The sequence below is a fragment of the Harmonia axyridis genome, chromosome 7 (assembly GCF_914767665.1).
Source record: "Harmonia axyridis chromosome 7, icHarAxyr1.1, whole genome shotgun sequence".
Taxonomy (NCBI): Eukaryota; Metazoa; Arthropoda; class Insecta; order Coleoptera; family Coccinellidae; genus Harmonia; species Harmonia axyridis.
This window is the reverse complement of record NC_059507.1, coordinates 14141019-14167174: the sequence shown is the minus strand read 5'-3', so window position 1 is coordinate 14167174 and position 26156 is coordinate 14141019. Positions and strand designations below refer to the sequence as shown.

The 26156-nt window shown below is 35.4% G+C and overlaps 1 protein-coding gene and 1 long non-coding RNA gene across 2 annotated transcripts in view; one reads left to right on the top strand and one right to left on the bottom strand.

The window, feature by feature from the left end:
* The window catches only part of LOC123683993, a 75438-nt gene that overhangs the window by 44875 nt on the left and 4407 nt on the right, over positions 1–26156 (bottom strand). The window lies entirely within an intron of this gene.
* On the top strand, positions 15786–16283 carry LOC123683996. The gene is made up of 2 exons (XR_006748087.1): positions 15786–16059; positions 16116–16283. It is a non-coding gene; the product is annotated as an uncharacterized LOC123683996 (long non-coding RNA).

Sequence of the window (26156 nt, the reverse complement as noted above, 5' to 3'; positions counted from 1 at the left end):
ATGTTATTGCCTTTTTTATGAAATACTAATTCTTTTTGTAAATATCCGCTTTTAATATGCTCAATAAATAGAACATACAAGTTTGACATTAATTGAAAAATCTGTCGAAAAGCCTGTTAATTTTAAAACCAAAAAAATAATTCATTTGACACATGAGCCAGTGCAGTGCTGCCTTTATTTAATTCAAAAATCCCGAAATATTTATTGGATCAGCATTTTAGTGGACAGCAAAAGATGACTTGAAAGAGAATATCAGAGAACCTGTTCCCTTCATTAGTGATCAAACTGAAACTTCATCTGAAAATTATACGTTGGGCTAGCTATCTTCATTAAATGTCGAAATTATCTTCAATCTTTCGTAATTGTTATAACAGATTAATTATATACATCACAAAAGAAAATCACTATCGTCAAGGACTAATATTAAAAGCACTCATAAATAAATCGATGATGATTTTTCAGGGAGCTTAAATTCACGAAAGGTAGAAATGCGCTGCGCAATACAGAAACAGATTATATACTTTGAATTCATTATCTGTTATGTAATTAGTATGTGTGTCTAATTTGTATTATCTAATAATTATACCCCCCATAGGAGGAAGAGCATTATTTGTACATGCTTGATATAATATAGCTATCTGAATATTGCTGCAATATTGCTTGTAATGCGTTCTAAACTTGCCCAGTGACCCAATTCGTAATATAATTAAAAATTCACTGAAATGTCAGATTAATACGGAATATATAGCTGGTTTTACAAGCTAATTATACATCATATGAATTCTTTTCGAGAGAGAAAAGGACCGATCTGATCTGTAAATAATAATTGAGTCATCGATGAAGGCTCTTTTGAAATTGTCGAAATCTTCAGGAAAAAGAACTAAATCATCTAAATCTTCAGGAGGAGAGGGCTAGATTGAATATCATAAGAAAAACAGAAGGACCAAGATCTGATATATTTTTTGGAATTCGTTTCCTTAAGAATGTAATTTTTCTGAAAAAAAATACGTTCATGAAAGATTATTTGAAAACTAAGAAGTGGGATCACTCAGAAGAAAGAAATGAGGGTGACAAATATTGTTTATAGTCCCATCGTAGTAACATACTGGGTTTTTGGTAGAGAAAATAAATCTAAAATTTAGAAGTTGTCATCTATTATCATTTGACAAAACCTACGCTATTGATAAAAATGGAACTACACACGATTCAACCACTCATTGAGATTTTTAAAATTCACTACAAAATAGTGATGACTGCAGTCACAGTTCAAAAAACTAAAAAGCACTTTGGGTCATCGTGAAGCACCTTTCGGCCTACAATAGAGAAATTGGTGGAAAAATTAGACATGTGTGGACAAGTTAGATAAGATTTAATTAAGGAGGTTCCGTTTCACTGTGAGCTAATGGTCTATTGTGCCCCCATCAGAGCTATTCTCTCCATAACGTGATCTACAGCTCGCCTTCCAGTACCAGAATTCTAGTGAACTCCATATGTGTAATGGCTTCAAGGAGGCTAATTCTTCTTTTCTACAAGTTTCGTGTCCAAAGTAGGTTTTGCGTTGGCTAGTGATGGTGAGGAATTCCCTCACCAGGTGATCTGAAGTTTCTTCCTCCTCCCCACAGAATCTGCACTCATTTTCTGTTAGATCCATTCTCATGAGGTGTTTTCTAAGGCGACAATACTCTGTGAGGAACCAATTGAGGAGGTGAAGTATATTTTTACTAAGAACCAGATACTTCTTGGATCTCACAGAGTCAAAGTTTCGAAGAAACTTTTTGGAGTGATCCAAACCAGGAAGATTCCGCCAGAGTGTTTCTCTTTCGGTTTTTTCCTTCTCCTGAAACTCTTTTTTGTAGGTACATTTGTCTACCCCACAGAAAGGTTCCAGGCTGATGAAAGGAGTTAGTGCTCCTTTTCTGTCAATTGTGTTGGCCTCTTCATTCCCTCTAATTCCCGAGTGGCCTGGAACCTAGACTGAGAAGACCTTGTTATTCTTGCCTTTTTCATTGAGTTTGCCTCACAATGTCTGGAATTCAGGAATTTTGAGCCTAAAATGGTCTCAACGATAAGACTGACGAACCCACCTCCAAATATGTTCGACCATCCCTAAAAACGATAACTAATGATACAGAATCGACAAATTTCTGGCTGGCTCCAATAATCCAAAAAAAGTTCAGAAAAATATTAAACTTATTTTAAATTCAAAATTACACACTTTAGATATCAGATACCCCATCCTAGAGTGAATCATATAGTTGACGAAGCAATGACAACAAGAAGAAGTAGGTACATAAAAAACAATTTCACGCCACAATTGTATCGGTCCCGGTCGAGTCCTTGACAAGATATTCAAGCTCTTAAAAATGTAATTCGCATGAACCTGAGACTCTCACGAAAGCTTGGCAAGCCACCTAGTAATTATAATTCTCACGCATCCTCGATCGAGAAAAAAATAGCAGCAGAAATGACATTTCTGCGAACGGTATCGACGGCAGCTTATCCTGATATATCGGGCAGGCTGAAATCTAGAAAATGCGAATAGATCCCGCCTTTAGATGAGAGGAATTCGCAGGAAATATTCAAACTAGATAAACCACATCTGCGTTTAATTTACGAGTATGCATGTAGCGACAAATTGTTTGCAGAAATGTTGCTGGAAATAGGTTGAGTGTGTGTATATGTTTCCAGACGGACATTGCCTTCTATAAATCTGGGAAAACTGCTTTCGTTGTTACGTAACGCTGTATTTTTCCCAGAATTGCAGTGTTGGAAATTGCATAACGGGACGACTGATGAGAACGATGGATTCAGCAGCTGTAGCTGATGAGTGTTTACTCAGAGGCAATAGGAACTGATTGATGGATAATATTAAGAATCGATCAACATTTTACATAACCTTTCCGGCATTTGTATTTACACTTGGAATTTGCCCTGAAAAATTTGCTGAGTTACTCAACACATCTAGATATATACATCGGCGTACAAATTTGCTTCCGCCGTTTTTTTTCCGAAATTCGAGGCTTTATTGTAAAAAACTGGTTATACTTTATGATTCAAAGTATTGTCCATCGCTGACTACTACTTACTCCCATCTTTCAGACATCGTACGAATCTCGCGTTGAAAGAACTGGTCATCTTTTGAATCGATCCAATTTTTTACATCTTCATAAGACCGGAAGTGCTTGTCAGTCAGGCCGTGTAGCATTGATCGAAAAAAGTAATAGTCCTAGACTCCGAGGGAGCAACGTCTAGAGAATACAGCGGGTGGGGTAGGACTTCCCATTTCGACGTTTCCAAGTATGTCCTGACCACTTTCGCAACATGGTCGTACATTGTCTTGCTGTTAAATCACTTTATCATGTCTCTCGTTGTAATGCGGCCATTTGTCCTTCAATGATCGGCTCAAACGGATTAATTGCGTTCGATAACGATCACCTGTGATTGTTTCATCCGGTTTCAACAACTCATAATACACTACGCCGACCTGGTCCTACCAAATACTGAGCATGATCTTGGAACCGTGATATTCGGTTTGGCCGTCGACGTGGAAACATGGCCGGGATATCCCCAGATTTTCTGCGCTTGAAGTTATCGTAATGAACCCATTTTTCATCTCCCATTACAATGTGATGCAGAAATCCTTTCCGTTTTGCCTTGTAAGCAGCTGTTTAGAAGCAAACAAACGCCGCTGAATCATTCCCATGACTTTCAGGCGTTTTGAAATGGCTTGTTGTATCACTCCCAATGATCCTGCTAATTCTTGTTGCGTTTGACACGAGTCTTGATCAAATAATGCCTCCAATTCTGCATCTTCGAAAACCTTCTCTCTTCTTCCGCCATGCTGGTTTTCGACGCCAAAATTACCATTCTTGAAGCATTGAAACCACTTTTGGCAGGTTCTTTCACTAATAAAGGCCTCACCATAGGTATTTGAGAGCATTCGATGAACCTCAGCCGCAGATTACTTCTCACAGAATAATGCAGACACAGAATAATGCAGACACAAATCGACTAATATTTCGATGGCGTTATGTTTGCAAATATCTAAGCGTATTGTATGACATCTAGGATCTATTTATTTCGACTACCAGCCATCTATTGCAAAACGGCTCTTGAGTCCCATTTCAATGAAACTGACATTTATAAATTAGGAAGAGAATTCTGCATAATTTTTACATTAGACATATCGATTTCGACGGTTTCTCAGTAAATCAGGAATATTTTTTTAATCATGTGTCCTCACGTTAAAGAGAATATTTTAAACTTCTTTACAACTTGTATTAAAAAGCTTGAGAAATTCACTAAACACGATTTTAACTCAAAGAATTCAGACCAATTATTCAATACCTACTTTACAAGCACTAGCAGATGAAGAAACAACAAGAGAAACGTGTGTCCTTAGAGATTCTAACAGATTAACCCTCCAGCCTCATCTGATGGATTTGTCATGGTAACAACGGCCAAGATAAGAATTAATTGGTCCCTAATTTATTCACACTCTCAGAGTCAGAAATAGATTCTAATTGGTGATTCGAGGAATGGGATCTGGACGATGCTGTTGGTCTCAAATTTCCTAATTGAGCAGTGAGAAAGTTTGTGCGATCCGAATTTATCGATCATAAATTTTTGATACCAATTGTTTTCGTGCCGGATGAATTGAGATTGATGATGCTTTGTTCTTTGGTGGTACGGAAATATGTTTGACACGCGTTTTGGGAGTGTTTCTGATTGTAAAGGGAGGAGTTTTAGGTACATTTGTTTTATTGGGGTGCCATTGAATTCGGTAAATTGACTCTTAAAAATAACAATGGGGTAACACCTCCCAAATGATAAGCTCACACCCAGATAACTTTCACCCAAATGAATCACTAACATTTTCTCTTGTTGAACTTTTGGTTTTACAAATTCTATAGAATATAGATTCACGGCTTGGTTTGATATTCAAGCTACTTGGCTTTAGCTCAAGCTGAAGTAGCTTGAACTATACTTGAAATCAACTCAAACTCAAGTCAAGTATTTCAATAACAAGTCAAGTAAAAGGGTGTTTGTTTTAGAGCTACAGAACTTTAAATTGCAATAAAACAACGATGGATTATTCGATTGACATGAATTTTATTTATCCGCAAGATAATATTTTGGCATTACATTTTAAATATGATTTCTGTCATATGACCGCCACGGCTGGCTTGGATGTAGTCCAATCTGGACGTCCAATTTTCGATGACTTTTTCCGAAATTTGTGGCCGTATATCGGCAATAACACGGCGAATGTTGTCTTCCAAATGGTCAAGGGTTTGTGGCTTATCTGCATAGACCAATGACTTTACATAGCCCCACAGAAAATAGTTTAGCGGTGTTAAATCACAAGATCTTGGAGGCCAATTCACAGGTCCAAAACGTGAAATTAGGCGGTCACCAAACGTGTCTTTCAATAAATCGATTGTGGCACGAGCTGTGTGACATGTTGCGCCGTCTTGTTGGAAACACAGCTCCTGGACATCATGGTTGTTCAATTCAGGAATGAAAAAGTTAGTAATCCTGGCTCTATACCGATCACCATTGACTGTAACGTTCTCGTCATCATCGTTTTTGAAGAAGTACGGAGCAATGATTCCACCAGCCCATGAAGCGCACCAAACAGTCAGTTTTTCTGGATGTAACGGTGTTTTCGACATACACTTGAGGATTAGCTTCATTCCAAATGTGGCAGTTTTGTTTGTTGACGTAGCCATTCAACCAGAAGTGCGCTTCATCGCTTGACAAAATTCGCTTATGAAAATCGGGATACGTATTCCGCACAGAATCATTATTTTCGAAATGTAATTGCACTATTTGCAAACGTTGTTCAGGCGTGAGTCTATTCATGATGAATTGCCAAACCAAACTGAGAATAAATCACTTGACAGCTGTTAAATCGGTCACCATCTTGAACAGTAATGCCAACTTAAAGTTATATACTTCGAAAAAAAAACACCCTATAGTACCTACAGGTATGGATTCACGGTTTGGTTTGATATTCAAGCTACTTGACTTAAGCTAAAGCTGAAGTAGCTTGAGCTAGACTTGAAATCAACTCAAGTTCAAGTCAAGTAGTAGTTTTTCAATATCAAGTCAAGTGTTTATTCATTAAGCACTCAACATTGAAAAACTACTAGTTGACTTGAACTTGAGTTGATTTCAAGTCAAGTTCAAGCTTCTTGAGCTAAAAAAAAAACAAGGCCTGGAAGTTTCTCAATATTAAGAAACTCAATTTTTTTATTATTTTTCATTTTGTTATGATTTATAGTGATTTAATTTATGTTTCTATTTCAAAAAAGTTGAGATTTACGGTTCTTTTATACAATACGTTTAATAAATAAAAGTGTTTTTTGTTGTCATTTCTTCATTTTTTATTGTTGTGACACTACACAATAAAACTGCTGGAAATCAAGTACCCTGATATGATTCAAGTACCTACTTATGTAAGTACTTGAAATCATGTCAGGCTCAAGCCAAGTAGCTTGAAAATCAAGCCAAGCCTTGAATCAATAACACAAGTGCTGGAATTTTTCCATCAGTTTCACGATTGTCGGCCAAGAAGGTGCTTCACGACAACCCAGAAGTGCTTCAGTTTTTCGAATTGTGACCACAAAATTTTCGTCATTTTTGAGTGAATTTTAACAATTTCAATGCGTTTTTGAAGCGTACATAGTCCCATTTTTAGTAATGAAATAGTTTTTACTTGTCAAATGTTATGAGTTGACTGTTGTCCAGATAGCTGGATATTCAAAATGAAAACTCTCATTGCAAAACCCTGCATATTAGGAATGATTCATCGATGAATTCACATTTCTGAGAATACATAAATGCAATAGTGAAGGAGAATCAATAAAATTATTTCCGGAAGACAATTTTTCTCACTGAATCACCATCAAAAAAGGTAACGGGAACTATAAATGACTAATACCAATAAAATCGACTGCATACAATCGGTCAAAAATAATGTTTTCTGCCAGACGAAATTCCAAAGTTCAATCCTGATTCATGGCTTTCTAGACCAGACCGACAGACTAAACAACAAAACAAATTGGATAACAATTGTACCGATATCAATCTTCCTGTCAATTTGTTTCGGTAACACATGTGTGATATCGTGACTTGTGAATCAATTGCTTGTGGTAGCAAACATCATCAGGAACAGTCATGTAATCAAACTGCCTTCGCTGTGTGGCATCTGTGGCCTTATTCTAACCATAAACTTGCTGCATACGTTTAATTCCATCAACGTTTCAATTATAATTATTTTTTCTGCTTGATACTACTCTCACATATGAGTTCAGGGAAATCGATCTTTAATGCATGTCTGCTCGAATGAAGTATTGCATTTTGATGTTAATCATTTATTGCCAAGTCTTCAATTTTACCGCAATTCACCTTCATACATGAAATATAGAGCCATTAAACGAACTGTCCACTAATGTTAATTGTTTGGACGCAATTAGAGTTATTTTTTCGAAGAGAACTATCATTACGATTTTTTTATTGAGGAAATCTAACGCCGAAACAAGATAATTTGAAGGTTCACGAGTTCCAATTTTAAATTTGATTATAGTATTCGTAGATAGATCAAATTTCAATGAATACTGATAAGTTTACTTTGCATATGGAATGATTGAAGACTGATATCGATCAGAAAGCTGTTTCTTTGTCCAAGCAACATTATTTTGATTCGACTGAATGTGGAAACGCGTGTTTGGATGAAATGTGTGACAGTTATTTTGTGGAAATAGGTCAGACTCTTTCACTCTCTCCTTTTTCCTTATGTAAATAAGATTGATATCAGAAAACAGACAACATTTAAAAAAAAATAGTAAAGTTACTACTTTACTATTTTTCCTTCACGTTACTACGTAAAGTCGGGAACTTTTGAGGCCTCATTCGCCGAAAGCTCCCTAGTGGACTACATATACCTTTATATTATTAGATGTAGTGAAAAGATATCAATTATTTCTCTAAAAGATGGCTTTAGTTATCTCGTGTTGTATAAATCCGATCGGGTATCGATTGGCCAATGTCTGAAGATTGCACAAAGAATCGTTTGTAACTATTTGTATAAGGCTGGTCTCAAGAAGAACCTCGATATATGGGACCACAAGAGTTAACGCAAAAATCCTCATGCACCGAATGTACTTTTGCGTATCGCTGCTGAATCGCAACAAAATAGACCCATTGTTGAAGCGGTTAGTGACTGGTGATAAAAAGTAGATCGCTTACGACAACGTCAAGCGAAAACGGTAGTGGTCGAAATGCGGTGAGCCGGCACCAAGTGACTAACATCTGCTCCTGTCCATGTCCATGTTGAACAATTTGCTGGTCAAAAATTCGCTTCAACAGAGGCTTGTAAAAATCAAATGTATCCATTTTTTGCCAATAGGAAAGAAGGCTTTTATGAGAGAGGCATAATTATCTTCAAAATGGCAACAAGTTATCGAACCATATTTGACTTAAATTTGATCATTCTACTTTGGTAATCAAAGCCTTGTTTTTCATGCAAAAATTATGGATTTCTTATTACTACATTTTTTATTATGTATTCCGCAAAGTCAAAATTGGCGCATGAATTAACAAGCGCCTAAAACTTCCTGACTTCACATCAATTCTTGCCAAATTTTTTTTTTGTTTATCATTTCCTTTATTATAGTAGAATATTTTATTGAGAATATGTTAGATATTGACGTATTTTTTCAAGAAATGTTTTCAAGAATGATGTATTTTTTCAAAAAAATAAACTATAACAATTACTATTATCATCAAAAATTACTGAAAATAGGACAAAATGAAAGCCATCAGCAGTTCCTCTGGAACAAGCTAGCAAAAGTCAAGTCGAGGATTTTTCAATATGAAGACTAGCGTTCCAATAGGAACAATAGATGAATTAATCATATGCTTAACAAATTAATGTGGAAAAAGAAACGTAGAAAAACAAACAACGATCACTCGATCATGAATGAAATTAAGATTTGTTTGATTTGACACTTTCTTGTTTAAACACATTCTAAATCGATCATAAATTAGCTTTCCTTTTATTTCACAAGCAAAAATTGTAAACAAATGAGCACAACAACTTAATGAAGGATAAGTTATGTGAAATATTTGAGATATTGCCAAAGTGAAAAATTCGTATGGTTGATGTCAATTCTTAGGACAATTATTTTTTAGAATTTACTGATCGGTAATTGATCAGAAATAAAACTAGTTTTTTTCAAAAACCTAATATATTTAAATGACTATAAATTTCGAATTTCACATTATATGGCTTTTCAATAAAACTTTCATTTTGATATTAAAAAAAGGGTATATTTCCAACAAAAACAAACTTTTGAATTTGGGCTTTCGAAATTCATAGATCGGAAGAAAATTGAATTCAGAACATTATAGATTCTTATGAAAGATATACAGAAACATAAACGTATCGATTCGGAAGAAACCTCTAGAAAAATTGCACCAAAAATTACATGAAAACATGAATTTTGTTCATTTTCATCTTACGTAAAGAAATCACGGACAAGCACACGTATTTCATCACACATATTACTAGAAACGTGCCAACGTAACAAAATGATAACCCAAATTCCTCCATTCCTTTCAAAACACATAATGAGCTTTCCACCCACTGGGTGAAAACAAAAACGAGATCTCATCAAAACAGCACGTGACAGATTCTCTTTCAGATATCAGAAAACATCGAGATAGGTGTCAATCTCCGTCCTTTCGGCTTCACTTGGCGAAGAAGGGTTGCATTGCCCACGTTCCAAAGGATCATTGACCGCAGCCATTGGCAACTCGTCCTGCAGATATCTTTGACGATTAGTATTTCACCATGCCATAAAAGAGGATGATAATGATACATAATCCTGTGTCAATGTTTTACAACGCTGATACCTGCAAGTTGCCGGCAGATGTAAATAACTCGTGAAAGAACAATAGAGATGTTCAACAACTCGGACAAGACATCGAAGGTTGTTTTGTTCTTCGTACCAGGCATAATGTTGAATGATGAGAAAGTTCGATATGATTATTTATGCTCGGTATTGTTGATACAGCATCTGTCGTAAGAGATCGAAGTGTCCTTCTCTACATCTTCAGGTGTTGGGCTAAGATTCTTTTCATTTGAAAAGGATAGAGAAATTGTTATTATAAAATAGAAAAAACATGGGAAAGCATGTACATATGTGTAAGGAACGATGAACCTGTCACAAGATTCAACACAAGTTTATACAGGGTGTCCGGTGTCCCAAAATCGATGACCAGTGAGAGCATCTCGAGAACTATAAGACTTAAAGAACAAATCTTCAAGAATCTCCGATCTTTTTTTTCGAAATAATAAGATATCAGAAATCAGTTCGTGAATATTCTGCTTTGTTATCGAGTTACGGGCTTTTCTGAAAAATTACTTTTTCAAATATTCCGATATTTTGATTTCTGTTCGAGGCGTACAACTTTGCTTCCGCCGTTTTTCGAAATTCTAGCCTTCATTGTAAGAAACTGGTTATATATTCATGATTCAAAGAATCCCGTGTTGAAAAAACTAGTCATCTTTTGAAGCGATTCACGAATTGATCAATTTCTTCATAAGACCGGAAGAGCTGGTCAGCCAGGCCGTATGCCATTGATCGAAATAAGTGATTGTCCGAGGGAGCAAAATCTAGAGAATACGGCGAGTGGGGTAGGAATTTCTATTTAAACGTTTCCAAGTATGAATTGACCACTTTCGCAACATGGGGTCAAGCATTGTTATGCTGTAAAATGTCTCTCGATGTATTGCGGCCGTTTGTCTCTCAATGCTCGGCTCAAACGCATTAACTGCGTTCGATAACGATCGCCTGTTATCGTTTCAGTCGGTTTTAACAACTCATAATACACAACGCCGAGCTGGTCTCACCAAATACTGAGCATGACCTTGGAACCGTGAATATTCGGTTTGACCGTCGACGTGGAAGCATGGCCGGGATATCCCCATGATTTTCTGCACTTGGGATTATCGTAATGAACCCATTTTTCGTCACCAGCCACAATGCGATGCAGAAATCTCTTGCGTGTTTCCTTGCAAGCATTTGTTCATGAGCAAAGAAACACCGTTCAACATCTCTCAGCTTCGTACGGCATCCAAATTCCTTGTTTTCTGAATCATTCCCATGGCTTTCAGACGTTTTGAAATGGCTTGTTGCGTCACTCCCAATGATCCTGCCAATTCAATTTCGGATTCGATTTTTTTTCTCACTTAGTATAGCAGGAATTCTGGAGTTGTCCTGTCTTTGCTGGAATTTTATGTTTGGAGAAGATTCATCACACCAATAAAAAAACTATATTCCGAAAATCATTGCCTTCATTTCCATTCCATTAGCGAATAATAAAAAAATATTTTTTTTTATGATTTTCAACAGGATGTATCTTTTCAACCGAGGCGATTCGGAAAAAAAGGTGAAGGAAAAAAATGTTTCCTCACCCTGTATAATTTTCGATCTGCATGTTCCAAAACTTGAAAACAATGATAATTGTTTGAAACATTTTTCCACGGTGAATTTAAAAGGTTTATAATTGGAAACAAAAAGCCAAAAAGCAACTTCTTCTGGACCACTAGCACTTAACCTCATCTATATCATATCTTACTTACTCGAGGTCAACTAGTGATTATGTCTTGGTGACCCACTCCTACAGTGTTTGTACTTTGTAGGGGCACACGTGATGTTAACATCGTCTTTTACCTCTGTCGCTAACCAACTGTTGACTACCAAGAAAATGAATTGTATATTATAAATGCATACATTCCACAATATTTTCCTTGAAAAAAATATTAAATTGTATTAATGTAGAGTGAACAATTAGTATTTATCTAATTGTGATGCCCATAATTTAATTACATTATAGGATTGAATTAGAACTAATTAAACTATAATGATAATAGACCACTGAGTTAAAGCTATAAAACTAATCGATTTCTTGGATACTAATGTAGAAAAAAGGGAAATTAGGGAGCGCCTTCTTCATTCTCCCAAATTACGCAAGAGATATGGTAATTGAGTGAGTACCTGATCTCAAGTTATTACAACAGGTAGATGCTATGCTCCTACACGTTATGCATTGAAATCTTGTTGTTTTATAATTAGAATTGTCAATAAAAGGCATGAAGAATAGAGGGACAATACAGAGGTAATTACAGCAATTACACCATATTAGTCGTGAACAATAACAAATAAGTTTTTATGGGTTTTTCTTCATTCAAGATTCCTATTGGTGAATGGAGTTTCACGTTTCTCTCTGAATAATATACTTGAGTTCAAAACAATATTTGAATAAATCATTGGATATTTAATGGCTCTTTATTTTTGAGAAACCAGTTTTATTCTTTTGCATGATCAGTTTGACCCTATTCTTGAAGTGTTTCTTCTCTAGAAAAGCGTACCAATCCCGCGTTGAAAAAACTGATCATCTGTTGAAGCCATCCACGAATCAATACATTTTTTTACTTCTTCATAAGACCGGGAGTGCTGGTCAGCCAGACCGTGTGTCATTGATCGAAACAAGTGATAGTCTGAGGGTGCAACGTCTGGAAAATACAGCGGGTGGGGTAGGACTTCCCATTTCAACGTTTCAAGTACGTCTTGACCACTTTCGCAACATGGGGTCGAGCATTGTCATGCTGTAAAAGCACGTTATCATCTCGTTGTATTGCAGCTGTTTGTCTTTTAATGCTCGGCTTAAACGCATTGATTGCGTTCGATAACGATCTCCTGTGATTGTTTCAGTCGATTACAACAACTCATAATACACTACGCCGAACTGCTACCACCAAATATTGAGCATGATCTTGGAAACGTGAATATTCGGTTTGGCCGTCGACGTGGAAGCATGGCCGGGATATCCCTATGATTTTCTGCACTTGGGATTGTCGTAATGAACCCATTCCAGTCACAATGCGATACAGAAATCCTTTCCATCTTTGCCTTGCAAGCAGCTGTTTACAAACAAACAAACGCTGTTAAACATTTCTCGGCTTTAACTCGTACGGCACTTAATTTCTTTGTTTCTGAATCATTTACATGATTTTCAGGAGTTTTGAAATGGCTTGTTGCGTCACTCCCAATGATCCTGCCAATTCTTGTTGCTTTTGACACGAGTCTTGATCAAGTATTGCCTCCAATTTTGCATCTTAGAAAAACCTTCTCTCTTTCACCGCCATGCTGGTCTTTGACGTCAAAATCACCGTTCTTGATGCGTTGAAATCACTTTCAGCACGTTCTTTCACTAACAACGACCTCACTATAGGTATTTGAGAGAATTCTATGAGCCTCAGCCGCAGATTTCTTCATATTAAAGCAGAAAATAAAACCTCCTGCAAATGACGAGAATTTGGCTCGTAAGCTGATATATTCATTCTAGAATAATTTTATGATGCAGACACAAATCGAATAATATTTCGATGGCGTTATGTGTACAAATACCTAAGCTTATTGTATGACATCTACGATCTATTTATTTCGTCTATCACTTACCGCTACTGCCATCTATTGCAACACGGCGTAAGCAAAGTTCTACTCTTAATATATTTCCCTGCCTCTATGCAAAATATAGGTAAGAGCTCAGAGAATTTGTATGTATCTCATTATTAATCAGAATAGGAATTTGTTTATGACAGAAGATTAATTGTAGAAATAACTAAATTTAGTGTTAATGACGAATGAAATTGTTCATTAACAATCTGAAATTAATAAATTAATCATAAATGATATAAAGTATAATGGCTATTATTACCTAGGCATGTTACTCACTGCCCACATAAGCGGCTCAGATTTTTCACGGGAATAATAATTACATATCATTATTGACCCGTGGAATAATATACGATTACATTATAATTATTTCATAACTCCCAGAATTCATTTCTAGTATTGAACCTCCTCTATCACTTCAACTTTCCACTTGTACGACCCTATTACGATAAATTCATAGAAGATGAGAAACCAAGAGATACTAACCTATCCAACTGTAACTTTATTGAACAGAAACACCTTTGGCGCTAGCCTCTTTCCTTAATTAGAGACGTCTCCATGTAGAGACGTTGCTAATGGAGATAGATAACACTTCAAGAAATTTTTCAGCCTTACAAGGCAGCAGAAGATGGATTAGGGCGAATCATTAGAATTTCTTCTGAAGATGTCAAAAGTTACACTGTAATCTGTTGAACGAGGGGTGGTTCCCAAGAATTAGAGATAATGGACATGCTTTCGAAGGAATTTGAATACGAGTTTTTTATTGAAATGGGAGAGCAGCTAGATTTTAATTCAGACGTCATGTGAATATCTTGCAAAAACCGTATTGATATAAGTTTTTTTTTGTAGTGCTTTGATTTTCGTTTATAATAGGATTTGTTACTATTAAAAAATTCAATTATGTGACGGGTGTTTTTTTTTCGAGGTATATAACTTTAAGTTGGCATTTCTGTTCAAGATGGCGACCGATTTAACAGCTGTCAAGTGATTTATTCTCAGTTTGGTTTGGCAATTCATCATGAATAGACTCACGCCTGAACAAAGCTTGCAAATGGTGCAATTTTATTTCGAAAATAATGGTTCTGTGCGGAATACGTATCGCGCACTACATCCATTTTATTTTGTTTAGCGATGAAGCGCACTTCTGGTTGAATGGCTACGTCAACAAACAAAACTGCCGCATTTGGAGTGAAGCTAATCCTCAAGTGTATGTCGAAACACCGTTACATACAGAATAACTGACTGTTTGGTGCGCTTTATGGGCTGGTGGAATCATTGGTCCGTACTTCTTCAAAAACGATGATGGCCAGAACGTTACAGTCAATGGTGATCGGTATAGAGCCATGATTACTAACTTTTTCATCCCTGAATTGAACAACCATGATGTCCAGGAGCTGTGGTTCCAAAAAGACGGCGCAACATGTCATACAGCTCGTGCCACAATCGATTTATTGATAGACACGTTTGGTGACCGCCTAATTTCACGTTTTGGACCTGTGAATTGGCCTCCAAGATCTTGTGATTTAACACCGCTAGACTACTTTCTGTGGGGCTATGTAAAGTCATTGGTCTATGCGGATAAGCCACAAACCCTTGACCATTTGGAATACAACATTCGCCGTGTTATTGCCGATATACGGCCACAAATGTTGGAAAAAGTCATCGAAAATTGGACGTCCAGATTGGACTACATCCGAGCCAGCCGTGGCGGTCATATACCAGAAATCATATTTAAAATGTAATGCCACAAGATTATCTTGCGGATAAATAAAATTCATATCAATCGAATAATCCATCTTTGTTTTATTGCAATTTAAAGTTATATAGCTCTAAAAACAAACACCCTTTAGTTGCATATTTATTTCATCTGCAAAGTTAATATTGTCCCTTTCTGATATGATAGAAAGGTTGCCATGATTTTGACCAAATCTTTTTTTCGAGTATTCCACAACCTTCTTCTGTGTGTTATTTGTGTCAATCAAATATGCAAGATTTTTGGAGTAGACGAGAGTAACGAACAAGATTTTTGAATCATTCGTTTTTTAGTAAATATAGGATTTTTCAATATGAGGTTTCATTTTGAATAGCCCGCTATCTGGGCTGTTGAAGTCGTCATTTTTTGGCTCTTGACAATTAAAAACTACGTCATTACTAAAATTGAACGATAAACGCTTCAATAAAGCATTGAAATTGTCAAACTGCACTACAAAAATGGTGAAAAGTAACATGTCAAATGGTTGTTATCACAGTTCGCAAAACTGAAAGACTTTTGGGTCACAGAATCATGGAAATTATCGAGAAAAATCAAGAAAAGCACTGACATGAAGTCAGAAACTTTTGATCCTTTGTTTCTTCATGCGTAATTGCATCCTTGGGTGTACCTTGATTCAGTTCTTTGGTTTCCAAGGGCTCTGAATGAATGAAGAAGCGCTCGAAACTACATTTTGTCTTACAACATTTAGCGAGCGTAAAGATTTTTCAAGTTATCAAACCTTTACGTTGAAGAAAACCAAAGAAATTTCACACAATGGTATAGTATGCGCGCGATAGTCAGACTCTTTAATTTCATTAGTACATATTCCACAGAAATGTAACCTCAACGACACGACCACATGAAGATAAATGGCCAGCGGAATAGTATGATTTAACACTAATCGACTTTTTAGAGAGCTTTAAGGATTTTTTTCTTGAAATACATTAGTATACTGTGAGAATCATACAAGTGGTATCGAAATAATAAACTATTGTTTGAAACTCTTGCATTTTTTTGAATTATCAGCCATCAAACCACTAGACTGTGATTATAAACAGTGAATATACCTACTCCATCTCTCCATCCATTTGTATTTTCAACGTACCATCTTCATAATAACTAGAATGAAAAAACCACATTCTTAAACCACATAGCTTGAATGAGAGTACCTGAATGGCTTTGGATCATTCCTTGAAAGATCTTGAGTAATGCATGTGCAATATTCCAGCTTCCGGAACACGTCTCTTGAAAATCTGAACCTGGTGCGGTCATAGACCTCCTTCCTCTTGAATCGGAATCAATCAAAGATGCATTAGCAATATAAGTTGACTGCTAGTGATTAGCAAAATGAACTTCGAATGGTAAATTTTCATTCAACTGGGTTTTAAACTCATAGGAATGTGTCTATGAAAGAGTTCGTTTGTGAAGTCGTAGTTGATTTGATTGGAAAAATGATATTTTCGAATGAAGCATGAAATATCAGACAAGTAGATTCGCGATAAGAAAAAACTTGATGAATCGATATCAATATATACGAGAATATATACGTATATGCCAAAAAATACCACAAATTGGCCAATGAAATAAAAACAGGGATTATTCATCCAAATTTCTTCAAAAAACCACTAGTAACGTTTGGAGAAAAACTTTTTTCTTCCTATAAAATATTCACAGTTAATATCTCGAAATGTGTACAACCTGAGTTTACCTATAAGAGGTTTCATTTCGAATAGTCCGCTATCTGGGAAGCTGTCACTTTTCAAGCTGTCATTTTTTGACACTTAATAACAACATCATTTCCAAAAATGGAACGTTTCACATAGGGATTCGTCAAGCCAAGTAGCTTGACATTTTAACCAACTACTTGACTTGAAAATCAAGCTCGTGAAAAATTACATACTTGGGCTTGGCTTGGCTTGATTTAAGATATTTATTGCTTGACTTCGTGAAGCTACTTGATATCATCTGAGCTTGATATGCACGCGTCGCATGGCATATATTTCTGGAATCTCGTGCGCGCTTAGACTAAATAAGGGAATTCCTCGAGCGCCGAGAAACTGAAACATTCACCAATGTGACCTTATTAGTAGTTTTCTCACATTTCATTGAAATCTATCGGTAGATTTTGGTAGTTTCAGAAATATAATAAATAATAATAAAAATAAAATGGTTTATTCTGTAAGCTACAGGGTATAAACATTTAGTCACAGAGGCGTGAGCCTGTACGTGTATCTTTCCAAAATTGGCCAAATGGGCAAGGATTTTTTATCAACGCCAGCATCTTCAACTCCTGTTGAGAGACAATTTCCTAGGGCTGCTCTTACAGTTACAAAAACCCGCAATAGGTTAGGCGACAAATCTATGAGATGCCTCATGTATCTTAGATCCTGGATTGAAAATTGTGAAATCAAACTAAGCCTGGAGGTTTCTTAATATTAACAAATTTTTTATTATTTTTATTTTGTTATGATTTATAGTGATGTAATTTTTGTTTCTATTTCGAAAAAGGTGATATTTTCGGCTTTTATACAATAAATTTAATAAATAAAAGTTTTTTTGCAAGGTTTCTTCTCATTTCATCATTTTTGTATTGATGTGACCCTACACAATAAAACTGTTAAAAAGCAAATAGCTTGATATGATTCAAGTACTTGATAAATAAATACTTGACATGACTTGAGATTTAAAAACTACTACTTGACTTGAAATCAACTCAACCATTCATTTCTTTCAAAATATACTCGTTCCTTTTCATTATCAAAAAGGAACCTCTTATTGGAAAACGCTTTATAATAACAATTTTTAAATTTTATATTGAACCCGACATCTCAACCACAAAAAATTCAGGCAGAATGTTGAGAAAATAAATCAAATATTTCCGTTACAACATGTCCAAATGAGTTGAAATATTGCGTGTAGATGCAAAACAGTAATATCGAGCTAAATGGTTAATGCAGTAAATTTTCTATGAATTTTTTTACAAACCATTTCAAATATATTCCTCGTTTTTCAACATAGAACGTCATAGATAGAATTCAGCAATTATAGTAACCAATAATAGTAAATAGTATAAATACGGAAAACAGAAATTTAACCTTCCTGAGCTGTGAACAATCACGAGATCAAGAGGGCGCAAGTGTAGTCTCGAGATTTATAGTCTTGATTGAAGTTTAATCTCCTCTTAATCCAGATTTAAATCGACGCAAAACAAAGAGATGTGGGTGGCCTTTAACAGAGTGCCGTGAGGCGGTAATGATCACAGAAGAATGTAGTTTATCTTCTTCAAGCCGTCAGAGAGAAATCAAAAGTTATTCACTCAACAATAAATTATAACCGGACTAGAATTCTCTGAATCAAAACTAGATAATGAGAGGAGCATTCTGAGACTTCCGGTAAAGATGCAGCTATGTGGAGAAGACCGTGTGTTGTGGTTAAACATTTGCATTTTATGTTCTGGTCATTTTATCCTAATGTGTATAATTCTCGAATTGTTATGTTTTTATAGTTCGATGAGAAAGTTGAATATTTTCGAAAAGGGAAAATATGCATTTGAAAAAACACAAATTTGTATTATAACTTTTAAACTAATTGCAATAAAAAAATGATTACACGAATGGATTCTATTGAAAGAAGTGCCTGTAGACAGAGCCGTATCTAGGTACCTACTATTGCGCCTGTGGCAATATCTTAGACATTTTCGAAGATTTTTTTCATCGATTATATTTTCTTATAATATTTTTTTGTTCATAACTTAAGCCATATATTTTGTGATTATTTTGTGCTTAGAACGCAAATTTTAGGGAAGGCTAGCAATATTTTCAATATTTCCAGCTAGGGCGTAGAAATGGGTGGTAATTATCCCCCCCCAATATTTCCAAAATATAAACTTTCAGAATTCTCGCAAAGACGAAAAACGAAAATTTTTCCATAAAAAGTACCAATAATCATTTTACTTTCCTCTGAAATCGACAAGGAGTACAAAATCGGTCCCTTTTACGGTTTATGAGTTTATTATCGCTTTCAAGATGAGTACTTTTACTGCACTACGAGCACATCTATGCCCGAGGTTTATTATTTTCCTTTATCTTTCCGCTTTGTCGGTGTCGCCCCTTATTTGCCATCTGTAATTTTTGCATTCGTAATCGGTATGCACTTACTCGTTGTTTTCGTTTTGTTTCATTCTCGTCACAAAATTTCAATACTGTAGTTATCAAAGTACTGAACTGAGTAATTCGCATCGGTCTGGGCCGTGTTATACAATTTATTGTGATTCATTCAAATTGCAATTTGATTGTGCAGATATCAGTTTTGAATTGATTATATCTAAACGGTGTTCCTAATGTGTACAAATGAAAATGACAGATTTCTCGGATCATTTTGAGAAAAAAGTTCTATAACATGAATCTGCAAACGCTTTGGTTTTGAGATACCGGTGTTAAAGTTTTTTTTTCTCATAGCATCTTCCCTTCACAAGATATTTAACTTGAATTGGCATAGATCTTCTGATTTAAAGTTTTCATCTTGTGATATGCGTATTTTGTAAGCAACTCTACAGGGTGATATTTTTTCTGGAAGTGTACCTGCTTCTTTCCACCAGAACTATTTTTTGGTGAAGCACTGGTTCTATAGAAAGATGTGAAAAGAAACTCTGGTCTAGTACAACACTTTTTGGTTCGTTGTATTTTTGTCGTATCTGCTATCGATTTCGAAAAAAAAATTCAAACAGCTCTCTGGTAATCCTCAGGAAAAATCCAAATTATTTTAAAAATCCAGTTAGTAAGCTGTGATGAATAATATTAATAACTTATGGTACTTATCAACAAATTCTGTGGCGAAGATTAATAAAGTTTCGATAAACTAATAAATATAAGCATCACTAAAAAGTATGACTATACAAGAAACACCATGTTTCTCGAAAACAAAGCGTTTGCGGGCTCATGTTTATGGAACTTTTTTTCTTAAAATTATCCAAGGAATATTTTCCTTCGTAACTCCGTTTTAGGAAAACCCAGTATAAGGTGGGAACAATCGAATTGGTAATAAAAAAAAATATTTTGAGTAATTAAGTTCCAACTTCGTTATCAAACCTCTTTTTCTCAAATTACAGATATGAGTAAACATTGTTGATAAAAATTTTTTTTTTCGAGAACCCCCTCCCCAAGAAAGAAGAAAGATCTCCGTCCTTGGTTTCCAGATTCCTCGGCATTGCTCGTTGCGAGGCGTATACATGAAAACCGAGTTGTGATCTTTCGAATTATTATGTCTGGTGCTCCAATATTTTTTTCTCTTGATATTTTTTGGCGCCCCTGCAGACCTTGCGCCCGTGGCAAGTGCCACCTTTGCCACGCCCTAGATACGGCACTGCCTGTAGAATGTTTTTCTTTCATGCTTATAGCACCATTAGAAAGAAGAAGAATGTGCAATTCATTTTTTCTAGCTCAAAGGGATATAAATACAGTTCATCACTAGTGAGTTTCCCAAAAATTCAGCATTGTAGCTTTTCCACAGAATAAAAAAGATTTTGTGATTTGGTATCCCTTTACACCACAGATTTGTTTCGAACTTAGGGTTCAAAATATGCTAAAATGAAAAAGATACAAAAAAATACAAGAGAAATAATATAGCAATAGTTTCGATTCCGAAACACTTCGAATATTGAACAATTCAAGAACAAAAATTCTCTACCTATTTTAAATTCCCTTCCACTGATACACTCTGTATAAACAGCTCCGGAAGATCACTAATAAATTGTTTCCTCAACAAATCCCATGTTTTTCCGAATAAATTGTTTCCTACATACAAGGTACATTCTGTAGAACCAACCTATTCCATACGCCTATTTCGTGTACAACCCGCAGCATAAGTACCATCAAACAAGATGATAATGCAAACATATTCAATGGCATTTGTAAGAAACATGATAGTCTAACGTTTTATAGGAGTATGTAATAGATTTCTCTAGGATGTTAGATGCTTATCAGTCAGAATTATGCAGATACAAGCTGATTGCAACATTTTAATTCCTTACACACCTACACTAGACCGACTTACTTCTATTATAATTGAGAAATTGATGGTTTCGAACTTCTGACGAGTTCATTAAGACATTTAGCACCGGCTGAAATACCATCAGTATCATCTGGGAGTGTCTTGATGGCCATGAAGATTTTTTTAATGATGAAATATTAGGTCAGATGGAAGATTTTGGGGGAATGGAGGAAGTACTTCGTATTTTTTCATCGTATGTATCCTTGAAGATAACTATCAACACGAATATTATGTATATTATGTAGAAAGTAAAAGTAATTTTTTTAATGTCTGTTACTTTCTTTTGATATCATACTCACATGATGAAACTTGCAAGTATGCTACCTAACGTGAAGAAAATTCCACATACCTTCAACAAAATTGCCCAAAATTCACCTGTATTTTGAATCTGTTATTTACAGTTAGAGGGTTGCTATCGAGGTTGCTATTCACATACAATTTCAAAGAGAATGAGTACCTTCGAAAATCATTCCAAAGAATGTTCTTATTTTGAGAAACTGCAAATTTTACATAATATTTAATTAGATTCTTATAACATATGTATTATAATCCATGTGAAAATACTGTGCATTATATGTCATTATATGCTTCCTCTTCCAAGAATTTTTTATTTGTGCGTGCTATCCGCTCACCCTAGATTTGGAAAATCTAAAATGCATATGGAAACATCTCCAAACCATCTTATATCTATCTATGAGGTTTTCCAATAAGAGTATCCATATTAATATTAAAAAAACAGAGGTGCCAAAGAAAAAGGCTAAAGGTGTTAAATCACAAGATCTCGGTGGTCTATTGTGTTCCTCTCTTCGAAAAATAACATAGCCATGAAACTTGTCTCGCCTAATTGGTATTGTTTCGTTCATTTTGTGGCTCGTACTAAAGTCTTGTTGAAAATAAAAGTCGTTCGCATCGATATCTTCCAATTCCGGCCATGAAAAAAGGTTAATTACACCCTAATTCTCAAGATCGATGAGGAATAACAAACCTGGGTTTTCCTAAACATTATGTGCTACAGCAGTAATATTTTCAGTTGTTCTTCAGCAACGCACACAGCTCAATTTTTTTCAGCAGTTTCACTATTGTTGGCTGAATCCTTCATAACGACACAAACATTTTAATAATTTCAATGCATTGTCGAAGCGTGTATCATTCCATGTTTACTAATGACGTAGTTTTTAATTGTCGAATATCAAAAGATTCGAAAGATGATGGCTTCAAAAGTGTCAGCTGTCCAGATAGATATTCAAAACGAAACCTCTTGATGGAAAATCCTCTATCTATGTATTTTTATCTATTTAACTATCTATTAGAGGTAGCACTTTCGTTTTGAAAATATGAGTTTTATGAAATTCCCAACTTTTAGTTTATACACTGTGTCCGTAAAGTATGAAACAAATTCATTTTTAGCTAAACAGACCATTTTAAGAACTAATCCTGAAACACGTCGATTTTTTATTTTAATTTACCGTATTTTATTTTTATTTTGTCTCAACTTTTTCAATTACTCTAGCTGAGCCAAAAATGTATCAAATGTTGATTCCAATTGTTACAGGGTGGACAAAAACACAATAGTTTTGTGTGTGCTCATAAAGTAACGCATAACATTCTTTATCAGTAAAATTAACAATATTCTCAAAGATACTTATTGTCTAACGTCCATTGGTTTGAATCTAACACCCTGTAGTTTGTCACATTCATTACATGTTTTTAAATTGATAAGAAATAATTTCTTTCATATTCTGTCTGCTAGACCGCAAGTACCAAACATGTTTGGAAACAGCTCATTTTTTTAATCTAGAATTTAACAAACTACAGGGTGTTACATTCAAACCAATTGCCGCTAGACAATACGTATTTTTGATAATATTGTTAATTTAACTGATAAAGAATGTTACGCGTTACTTTATGAGCACACACAAAACTATTATATTTTTGTCCACCCTGTACCAATTGGAATCAACATGTGATACATTTTTGGAATCAGCTCAGCTAGAGTAATCCGAAAATGGGGGTGACGTCATTACTCGAAAGTAATTCACCCTGTATATTAGATTATTATTTTGAAATACGGTAAATTAAAATCAGAAATCGACGTGTTTCAGGATTATTTCTAAAAATGGTCTGTTTACCTAAAAATGAATTTGTTCCATACTTTACGGACACAATGTATACTAATTATGAAAACACAAGTTTTCAATCACAATCTCACTTTAACGACTTCCATAGAAAATCCTAGGAAATAAAACTATTCAGAACAGATTTCGATGCGTTATCCCACATGCTTACCTCTTCACAATTTGGCAGTTTTCCAAATATGTGATAGGAAAATCATTACTTCATAATTTCGCAACATCGAATCAAAAGTGACACTGATGGATGATCATGGTCATAAAATTGACTTTACGATAGTGTTCTTTCATTGCTCGTAAAGAGGCAAGATAAGTAATAACCGTCGGATTTGGCTTGAAGTAAATGTTGAGGAGAAACCTGCTGATCAGAAAAGCTGGCCGGAGGTTCTCAAATTACAGAAGTCGTAAAATGTCATGAGATGGTCCAAATCAGTGGAGTGTATATTTCAGTTTCGACAGTGGGTTTTGAATTGATGATGCCTACAAAGGATGAAATGATTATAAAAGATGATTACTTGAATATTGCATATGAAACGAGGCATAAAGAGTGATGAGGAGAAATGTATGTGACAAAAAATTGAGGTCACTATTAAGGAATATTGAGAAAACTTGGGCGAAGTTATTTGGTGTACAACTTTGCTTCCGCCGTTTTGCTATAGATGGCTGTAACAGAAAGTGGTAGTCGAAATAAAAAGATCGTAGATGTAATACAATAAGCTTAGGTATTTGTAAACATAACGCCATTGAAATATCAGTCGATTTGTGTCTGCATCATAAAGTTATTCTCGATTAAACATGTCAGCTTACGAGCCAAATTCTCGTCGTTTCCAGGAGGTTTTAATTTTCTGCTTTAATATCAAGAAATCTGCGGTTGAGGCTAATCGAATGCTCCCAATACGCATGGTGAGGTCGCTATTAGTGAAAGAACGTGCCGAGAGTGGTTCCAACGCTTCAAGAACGGTGATTTTGATGTCGAAGACCAGCATGGCGGTGGAAGAGAGAAGGTTCTCGAAGATGCAAAATTGGAGGCATTACTTGATCAAGACTCGTGTCAAACGCAACAAGAATTGGCAGGATCATTGGGAGTGACGCAACAAGCCATTTCAAAACGACTGAAAGTCATGGGAATGATTCAGAAACAAGGAAATTGGGTGCTGTACGAGTTGAAGCCGAGAGATGTTGAACGGCGATTGTTTGCTTGTGAACAGCTTCTAGCAAGGCGAAGATGGAAAGGATTTCTGCATCGCATTATGATTGAAGACGAAAATGGGTTCATTACGATAATCCCAAGGGTAGAAAAACATGTGAATATCCCGGCCATGATTCCACGTCGACGGCCAAACCGAATATTCACGGTTCCAAAATCCAAGGTCATGCTCAGTATTTGGTGGGACCAGTTCGGCGTAGTGTATTATGAGTTGTTAAAACCGACTCAAACAATCTTTATCTGGACCACCTGACTTCTGTATGAGACCATCTACGGCCCCAACTGAATGTCCATATGTCTATCAAAATCGACTAAAATTTTCAAAGTACACAAACTGATATCCAAACAAAATGATAGACAAACACGAGACCAAAGTTGTTCATGATGGCCTAAAAAGCACTTTTACTGGTAATTTTTAAATCGAAGAACAAAATAAAATAAAGAAAATAAACAATATAGAAAATAAGAAAAACTGATCCGCTACTGATTCCATAATTTGACTTTTGCAAGATCAAAATCATTCCATTTTGTTACCAGTAATTTTATCAGTTTCATACGCTTCTGCTCGAACTGATTGTCGCATAAGACTATAAACTTGCCATCCTTTGATCCATACAGCCTTCTTATTAATATTTATAGAGATAAAATTTTATAGTGTGTGTATTTCGGGTAATCCAAGTATAATCTGCATGCATAAATAAACAGCTATTCACTACTTATCAGCCTTATCTTGTTCTCCACGAAATGCATTCTGGGAGCTGAACAATTAATTATTTCTTAGAAAATGATATTGAAAGAATGCACATAAGACACAACAAGGCCTAAAGAATACAGGTGCTTTGGTTGGCAAAAAATTTGAATCTATAATAATAGCTGTTATCACCTCGAGAATAATAGCTGTCATTATCAACCAGTGATTTGATCTATTTAGAATTATGCTGCATAAATTTCGAAAAATTTATTTTTTCGTTATTTTCGGACTTTAAAATTCATTTTATTGAATTTGAATTTTATTCATATATCAGGTGTGTGAATAAGTCTTTCCCGTTTTTTGTAAGAGATGGCGCCACCAATACTGTGCGAGTATTTAATGGTTACATATGTCATAATCAAAGCTTATTCATCTGTCAACAATCCCACACTAACACATTAGTTGAAATTTTTTCGCATCATAAATTTTTGAAATCGTGAAAATGTCGAAATTTGAGCCGAGTCGACGTCATTTGCGGGAAGTTTCACTTTATTGGTTCAATTTGAAGAAATCTGCTGCCGAGGCGCATCGGTTGCTTCAGGAAGCTTATGGAGAAGGTTGTGTCGATGATTCAAGTGTTCGTGGATGGTTTCGACGCTTCAAAAATGGCGATTTCGACGTGGAAGACAAGGAGCGTACCGGGCGGCCGCAAATCTTTGAAGATCAAGAATTGGCGACTTTGCTTGATGAAGATTCGTGTCAAACGTTTCCAAGCGTTTGAAAGCCATGGGAATGATCC